The sequence below is a fragment of the Parasteatoda tepidariorum genome, chromosome 3 (assembly GCF_043381705.1).
Source record: "Parasteatoda tepidariorum isolate YZ-2023 chromosome 3, CAS_Ptep_4.0, whole genome shotgun sequence".
NCBI classification, from domain to species: domain Eukaryota; kingdom Metazoa; phylum Arthropoda; class Arachnida; order Araneae; family Theridiidae; genus Parasteatoda; species Parasteatoda tepidariorum.
Window position 1 is genome coordinate 26,534,882 of NC_092206.1, and position 9,517 is coordinate 26,544,398.

Sequence of the window (9,517 nt, forward strand, 5' to 3'; positions counted from 1 at the left end):
TTCATGGGAAAAAGGAAAGAAAACTTGAATAAAATTTCTCTCGATAAAAAAAAGTGATACTATTATTTATGTCGTATGTCAACTAAAGTATTTATCAAATTAGAAATTATTCTGGAGTAACGTCACATGCAGTGCGTACGACAATAAACGAGTTTTGTCGTTAGTTTCTGAGAAGACTACTTGCCGTGTGCTGTTTATCAAATTTTTGGTACTTTCTTATCATTTGCGATGTTCTGATATTACTGAAAAAATTAATAAATTATGGCTTGTTGACATCAGTGAAAACTTATATTTTTAAGTTTTTCTTCAAAAAGTTTTAAAAATGTGATGTCAGAAAAAAGGAAATAAATAAAAAATAAACGAATTTAAAACATTTCATTTACAGCTGCAGTACTATTTCACTGGATTAAGAAATATTCAAAATTGTAACATTTTTCATTTTGTGCTACCTATGATTATCAAGAGCTTATATTTAAAGTATAGTTGTAGAAATTTGTAACAGCAAATCTACTTATAATCCGTTAAGTTTAAGTTAAGAATTTAGTGGCTCAACTCTTAAAAGAAAAGGAAATGTATAATAACGCTTAAGAATAAATTATGTGGATTTTTTTTTATTTATCTCGAATATTATTTTTGCTTTTGCAAATCATTAATTGTAGATTAGAGAATTTGATATGTTTCCAACTCGAATGTTCTCAGAATAACAATAAGAGAAACAGTTGTCGGAAAAAATATACTGCATGACTTTTATGCCTTGTTTTGAATAATTGGAACATAATTCTTTCAAAGCCTAACAATATAGACAATAAATTTAACATCTTAACAATATAATTTAATTTTGAATATTCTGTAAATGAAATTATGTTTAATTATAAAAAAGAGTTAAAAAATAAACCTTACGTTGTATTTATTTCCTTTATAAATATAAAGTCAGGTTGTCTTCTAAAAATGTACAAAAAATATTTTATAATTGTGTTGTTATCCAGTGGAAGTTCAGGAAATTCGTGAAGAACTTATCTGAAAACAACGCAAAGTAACAGCTTATAAAGTATTATTTTAGAAAAATAAAAATAGACGTGATTTATTAATATCGCCCCAAGTCTTTAAAATTAAATATATCCACGTGAATTTGAAAATGCTTAAAGATTTAAGAGAAATGTGGGGAAAAACGGAAATTAAAATTTCCGCTGATGTTGTTTTTTGAAAGTTAAAGTAACCATCAATTTAGTAGAGTCAGTTTAAAGAGTCATGCACATGAAACTTTAAATGCGCGTCAAAGACAAGTCTGAGAATTTAAATAAAAAAAAGTAAAAGTCCCACAAATTATCACAAATACAAACTTTCGTTTTTAAGTAAATAGAAATAAGGTGTCCAAATAAATACTCTCTATCTCGAATATCGAGTATTTTCTTTTCAGGCTTCTGATTCAGCTTGATCAGAAATAGTAAACTAGGTGGATAACAAATCGGGTTTTCACGTTCTAAGACTCAAACTTACTGGTTCGAGAAGGTGACCTCAAATATGCTAATTAATCAGCACAGACGACATTTTAAACTAAGAAATACATCACCAACGAAATCAGCTTTATATATATATATTTCAGAAATGAAGAAAGGTAAAAAGAAAAATAATAAAAAATTCCAGAAAAAAAATTCGATTAAAGGAAGAAAAAAAATATTTCTTAATTTTCAAATTTTTTTTTTTGTCCCTTTCGTATTTATCTGTTATGTTATATATATATACAAATATAAAAAGCTTCAATTAATCTTTTTATGTTAGTTCTTTTCTGAATATCCTTTTCTTTTATTTTATTAATTTAATCGAAATACCTTCTCCCACTTTTAAAAGCCACATCCTGTCCTTAAATCTATTTTTGACTCAACTATGCATTTAATTAAAAGCAGGACATTTTTACCTTTGCTCTCTGTGGGAAACGCTCAACCTATTTGATAAATCAATTACATTTATTAAGATTTCCCTCTTTCCCTAAATTGAAACATTTTACGGATTTTACTTTGCAAGATTTTCCCTAACATATAATCGAGGAGCGCAACTTTTCGTGTACACTTTCATGACTGCTCTGTTTAATAATTAATAAATAAATNCAATTAATCTTTTTATGTTAGTTCTTTTCTGAATATCCTTTTCTTTTATTTTATTAATTTAATCGAAATACCTTCTCACACTTTTAAAAGCCACATCCTGTCCTTAAATCTAATTTTGACTCAACTATGCATTTAATTAAAAGAAGGACATTTTTACCTTTGCTCTCAGTGGGAAACGCTCAACCTATTTGATAAACCAATTACATTTATTAAGATTTCCCTCTTTCCCTAAATTGAAACGTTTTACGGATTTTACTTTGCAAGATTTTCCCTATATAATCGAGGAGCGCAACTTTTCGTGTACACTTTCATGACTGCTCTGTTTAATAATTAATAAATAAATTTTGTACCCTCCTTCCCTGCCTAAGACCTGTTTTAATCCTTCCACTCGGCAACGACGTTACATATACACATATAAATATATTGTTCATCTTTTGCTGCGTTACTTTGTCTATCTGTTGCCAGGATAAACTGTGCTAATAATGAAATGGCTCGAAATATCTTTATAAATAAATATCACTGTTTTGTGAATTAAAAATACGTGCAACAAATTTTGTTAACATTTAAAACATTTTTTCGCTGCATTAATCTGGACAATAAATATTTGCAAAAAAAAATATTGCTGAAATATTGCCAGTAAATGTTGCTGAAAATTATTCATTGATTTAAAAAAAAGGAAAAAAGTCGACTATTATTAAATTAAATAATAAAAAACAATAAATAATTACTAAATGTTATATTTTGCATTGGATTATCTTTAGCTAAACGAATTTTATAATTGTGTGCAAAATTTTTCAAATTCGCTTAAAAAGTTCCCGAGGCATAGTGTAATATGCAAAAAGGTAAAATTAACATTAAGGGGTTCAAACTTTGAACTAATTTCCTAACCAAACTATGGGCACCATATTTCCCAGATTGTAGTTGCACCCTATATTGGGGATCAGAACCCAGAATACGCCTATAAAAAAGGTATGTTTATTCAAAGGAATTTACGTCCATCATATATTTATTATATAAGTTGTACCAATGTTTTATGTATTACTTTAAATGTAATTCAATAATCACTCTCAATTTAGCAGGCTTTACATCTGTGTATTGCAGAATTCTCCCTCTAATCACATTTCAAATTTTATTAGCGAAAAAACATTCGAATTAAACTAAAAACAAAAACGACTAATTATCGTTAAATCATATTTAGTACATGAATGCCTTAAGGGGATACTTATTCGCTAAATATGTTTACTAAACCGAACTTGCGTTTAGTTGCTCATTTTTGTGAAGTAATTTTAAAATTCTTGAAAAGCCTCTCTTCATTAGGGAGAATAATTTGAAAAGATTTATCAATGCAAAGAAATTTCTTTTAAGCTAATTAGAAATTTGGAGTAAAAAAATGAACATCTTCAAACACTCTTTCTCTTCATTGATAATCTCTTAATTAGAAATATTGCCGTAGGGTAGAGCTTTGAAAATTCTCTCTTAATTAACAAAGATTACTGATTACCTGCCAACTAAAGACGTGAAAAATCCAATTCATATTAGATTCATAATGCATTGACGAGGCATAGACCGCTAGAGGTCGCTTTTGTCGTAATTACATGGAGAAAAGTTAGAAAACTCTACGGTAATTCAACGGTAAAGGCTACTTAGGCGTGATAATTCAAAATATGATTATTTTTGCCATTAAAATGAATTCGAAAGACGTGGTTTATTAATGAGGAAATTGAAACAAATTTACGAAATATTGGAGAAATGTATTTAAAACGGACAATTAATCATTATAATTTAAATACGACTTGAGCTGAATCTAATATTAATTCATGAAACTTCTTTGATTGATGGTAATATTTAACTTCCATTTCTGTAACAATTTCTTAACTTTCAAGCTTTTGTTTAGTAAATGTTTTAAAAATATATATCATTTTCGTTGCTCGTCTTAAACCCTTTGATAAATTCTGTTCAAACCAAATTTTAACCCTTTAACTTTTGATATATTTGACCAAAAAAATCTGTAGTCGGTAATTAGGTGATTTGGTAATGGACATATTCGTGGGTTAATGTCAAGTTAATAAGTATTAAATCTAGATATTGATGACCATTATAATGTTATAGACAACCAGTATAATGATAGTTGCAAGAGAGTAAATTATAATATCAAGAATATTGCATTTCATTTTTCCAGATATTGCATTCCCCCTGTAATTGCATTCCACCTCAGCTAATTTGCAATACAGCAGCCTTGATTACAAACTCGACACTCGGAAATATAGGGAATGATTTAAACATTTCTCCTATTCCTTGGGCAGTATGCACAATGCCATACCCACAATGTGCACAAACCATAAAAGCATAAAAATAATATAACGTCATGCTTTTAATTCGTATAGTTGTTGTTTATTCGTATTAGTTAAGTGTAACATCGTGGTGTAACAAATAGATTCATATTTTATTTTGTTTTCATTACTAAAACTAAACATACCAACACATTACAATACGAGGGTTGCTATTTATATTTCTGGCCTAATAATGAAAAAACAAATATGTAGGATCGAAATTGGTTTTATTGTTTTTCAAAATATTCTCCATGATGATGATCAATACACTTTTGCATGCGTTTGAACCAATTTTCAAAGCACTTTTTCCAGTCCGATTGAGGTAACTCCAAAACATGCGTTTTGAATGCATCAACCGCTTCTTCGGGGGTCGAAAATCGTTGTCCACGTAATTTATTTTTGATGTGTGGGAATAAGAAGAAGTCATTGGGTGCCAAATCAGGGCTGTACGGCGGATGACCCATCAGTTCGATCTTTCGCTCCGTCAGAAATGCCTTTGTTTGAGTCGATGTGTGAGAGCTCGCATTGTCATGATGAAGAATGATTCGCCTGTTCTTCTGCTTTTTTCGAATTTCTCCGATGACTTCTGGCAAACAAATGGTCGTGTACCATTCAGAATTGACCGTCCTGCGTTGCTCTAACGCCACTGTTGCCACATGACCGTTAATGCCGAAGAAACAGGCAATCATTTGTTTCGATGTGCTTCTTCCTCGAACAACTTTTGTTGGTTTTGCCTCGTCTTGGAAGACCCATACAGTTGATTGCTGTTTTGTTTCCGGCTCATATGCATAGATCCATGATTCGTCACCTGTGTAGATGTTATACACAGCCTTTGATGTACCTTGAACGTATTTTTCCAACATTTCCTTGCACCAATCGACACGAGCCTTTTTTTGAGCGTTTGTCAGATTATGCGGGATCCAACGCGAACAAATTTTTTTTACGCTCAAATGTTCATGCAATATTTTATTGATGCTAGTCATACTAATGTCCAAAGACGCCTCTATCTCACGGTATGTCACATGACGATCTTGCTTTATCAGTTCACGCACAGCATCGATCTTTTCTGGCACAACAACGGATTTTGGACGACCTGCACGGGATTCGTCCTGGATCGAACATCGACCACGATTAAATTCGTTATACCAATTTTTTACAGTGCTGTAGGATGGCGCTTTATCGCTGAATAAAGAATTAAGTTCATCGAAGCACTCTTGTCTTGACAATCCACGTCGAAAGTTATGAAAAATAATGGCACGAAAATGTTCATGATTCAATTCCATTTTTTGAAAGAGAAGAACTTTTCAATTTACTGTCAACAACACAAATGAAGCTGTAATGGTAAGTCGTTTGCTGAATTTATGTTCAAAAATATCAAACTTTTGATTAAAATGGTCTGCGGTCGCCTAGCAACACTTACTGTTTCCAAGGCCAGAAATATAAATAGCAACCCTCGTACAATACAGTACAATACAACATACCATAACCGATCTTTCGTCAGGATATGATATGTTTAGGGCTAAGAAAGTCATAAATTTCTATTAATTGCTACCTTTTTAAAAATAACCGTATTAATCCTTTATCCTGTAGGACCTTTGATCGGTTTTCGCTACACTAATGTTAAGTTAAAGTTAAATGTCCCTGCCCGGTTCTCCCTAAACAGCACGTTTTTCTATTAGATTTAATGACTTTAAACCGCTATCATCTGTATTGGGCAATCGGGCGTTGTTAATGATAACCAAATAAATAGAATAACGCAAAATTTGTAAATCATAAAGATATTGATTTATTAAACAAAGAATCTGTTATTTCTTGGTCGTCAACTTAATAATTATTAAAAATAAATTTTTTCATTTTTGTGCTTCTCTTATTTTATGCTTCGTCTAAGGAGCATTTTTCATTGAGGTTCACGGTTTACCTAGATGAAGTATATAATAATTATCATATTTCGTGCTTTACCTAAACATTCAGGCATTTTCTAGAATTAAAATTTTGCCTTAGGCATTAGAATTTTTTACTCTGCTGGTAACATTTATAAAAATGAATGTTTGCCAGGTTTTCCTTTATATAATCCGGCACCATTACTTTGATTGCAATCAAATCTTCATATGAATAGTTAAAATCGCAGAAAGATCAATATCGATTTCATAGCACAGCACTGTCTATATATCTGCCATTACATGTCACCATATAACTCTTTTTTGTTATTAATACTCAATTTTTATAACTGAGATTTTGTAACAGTTATTAATAACTTTTAAGATAAGGTTGTTTTCCGTCTTAATTCGAAGCTTTCTATGATAATTAAAATGGCACTAAATATCAATGTGAAGAAAATCCATTATTTAGTGAAAATGAAAAGCTTCAAAGTTTTATTTATTTTGAAAATATACTTCTATACTGCATTGTTTGGGCTTATAAAGACATGTAAATTTGAAAAATCCTCCTAGATTTTTGTGATTTTTATTTGGATTGAGAAGTCTAGACAAATTTCAAATATTTAAAAACAGTAATCATTTAAAAATGCATTAGCTATTTGTTCGTTTCAAACTTTTTTTTAACATATGATCTATCCTTATAATACAAGCAACATATACGAAAAGTAATATGAATACATGAACAATAAGTATACACAGCAGTTAAAATACGTGAACAATAAATGAAATTAGTGAATATAAAGTGTAACAAAATTAAAGTGAACTTCAGTAAAAAGTGTCAGAAAAATGTATGCACGAATGGTCTGTCTTGCAGAGAATTCATTATGATTTTAGCATCCCAAGATAACTTGAGAATATCGTCACTTCTTTAGTGTTCTTTATCGAATCCTTCGCATGATAGTAAGTGTTCAGCATTCATTTTACCTGCTCTGCAGATTTCGCATTCACTTATTGAAAGGATTTCAATGCTGTTTGCATGTTCTGTTAACCTAACTAACGGAGAGAGAAAGGGGATCTTTTTCTTCGATCTATTGTGTTAGCCCTAGAGTAAAGAGAAGCAACCCTCCCTGAAATGCGCTATTCGTGTTTCCAGAGCAGCAGACGACCTCAGGATTTGTGAAGAAGGGTGTTCTTACAGTAGACAAACTATACCTTGGCGCCGCTTCAATATTTCTCATCCCACAAGCATAGGGAAGTGGCTCTCAAAATTGGATATAGTGAACTGTTTCAAATTTCTGACAGTTCTTTTCCAGAAAACTGCTGTATTTAAAATTTGGTTTGCTTTTAGCTTAAGACAAACTGTGATTTTTTTTAAAATTTCTTTTGACAAAAGACTTGAAAAAACCAACTTTAAATTGAAAATTAATTTAACGTAAATGAATCTTATGGCTGAATTATTTATTTACTATTACAAAGGAAAAACGCATTTCCTTTGATGAATTAAAAAAGAGCATTTATTACTTCCGGAAATAGAACGTAAAATTTGCAATTCATATGCAAATATATAGGATTAAACTAAGGCGTTATTCTAAAGCAGTTGCTTCTCTTTCTATGTCTAAATAATAGATAAGGTTATTAACTCTAAATAAACAATCTTATTTCTCTGTTTAATGCTTTGTTCATTTAATAAACAAAGTTTTTAATCTCAAATGAGCTGAATTTGCTAATTAAAATTTCTATTTATTTCGAAAAGAACTTTATTTTAAAAGAGGTTGCTATTTAACATTTAAATAAAATGGGTGCTTGTTTTAATTTAATTTTGCGTTAATCTGTTTACATAGTATCGAAAAACAAGGACATGCAGATTCCAGTTTACCATTAGAATAAATTAAGTTAGACAAAGCATCTGCTTCAGTTTATTTTGCGCAGGAAAATAAAAATAATCAAATCTAAGTTTGAATAAATCTAATGAAATATGTTTAGATTTAATTAAATAACATTTTTAGGCAAAAGTCACAAACTTATTTCCGAATTTCACTCATATTAAAATTAATTAATTATTAATTTTAAATTTTTAATCAACCTAATTATTAAGTACTATTTAATTTAATATTTATTATAATTTCATTACTTACTAATAAGTATTTAATTATTTATCAATTATCATTAATTAATGTATTAATTATTATTATTTTATTATTACATATTGCGCATCTAAACAAATGTTTCGAAAATACAAAAGAAACATCATTAGAACTGCAACAAAAAACATACGCTTTTATAATCCTGGTCAAAATTGGACAGAAAATGTAAGCACTTGAGAGATATCATATTATTACCTAAAAAACTAAATCGGTCGAATCACTGCTGAGAAGGCTGGACTGTAAACAGAAGTTGTGTAAAGGTACTGCTGTAACGGTCATAAATTGATTAGAACTTATACTGTCAGCCGGGTGCGATTGTACTATAAAACAGCTTTTAACTACCCGCTCTTCTGTCGAGCATTTTATTAAATTTAAAAAGAAGAAGAAAAAAAAAACTTGATTTTTTGTTTAGGTAACACATTTTAAAAGAAGTGAAAGCTTGCATTACATGCAGTGCATTACATTGGATGCATGCAATAAAAGTTTGCATTAGAGTCAACTACAGTCAAGAGGGAAATCTCCAAAAAAGAGAGCAAGTGGAAAAAAAACCATTGTATTAGCTGCTGAGAAATTTTAGTTGTTAAAACTATCGGAAAATTGTCGAAATTTCAATTGTTGAAGCAACATTAATGCTAGTAATAGTTTCAAAATAATCAAAACTTATATTATCTGCCAAGACAGAGTTCCAGTTGATATTTTGAAAGTTAATATTGTCGGAATGTTGTCATAATTTCAGTTTGCGACGCAACAATAATACATGCAATGGTTTGAAGATAATTGAAACTTATATTTATTCCCTGGACAGATTTCTAGTTGAAAGTTTAGTAGTTAACTAGGAGTCTTCGCCCCCTGCTCGCTGGCGCTCGCCAACCCCCGGAACTGCTTTCGCAGTTCATTTCGGATTGCTTCGTAATCCGATGCTCGCTTTGCTCGCTCATTGGATACGTTCTTAACGTCTAGCTTTTGTATACTTTTTTGAACACTGAAGTTCCGAAAACTTTTCACTGTAGAAAATTCTAAACCTGTGCATTTCAATATTAATTTGAAATTGAAAACAGTTC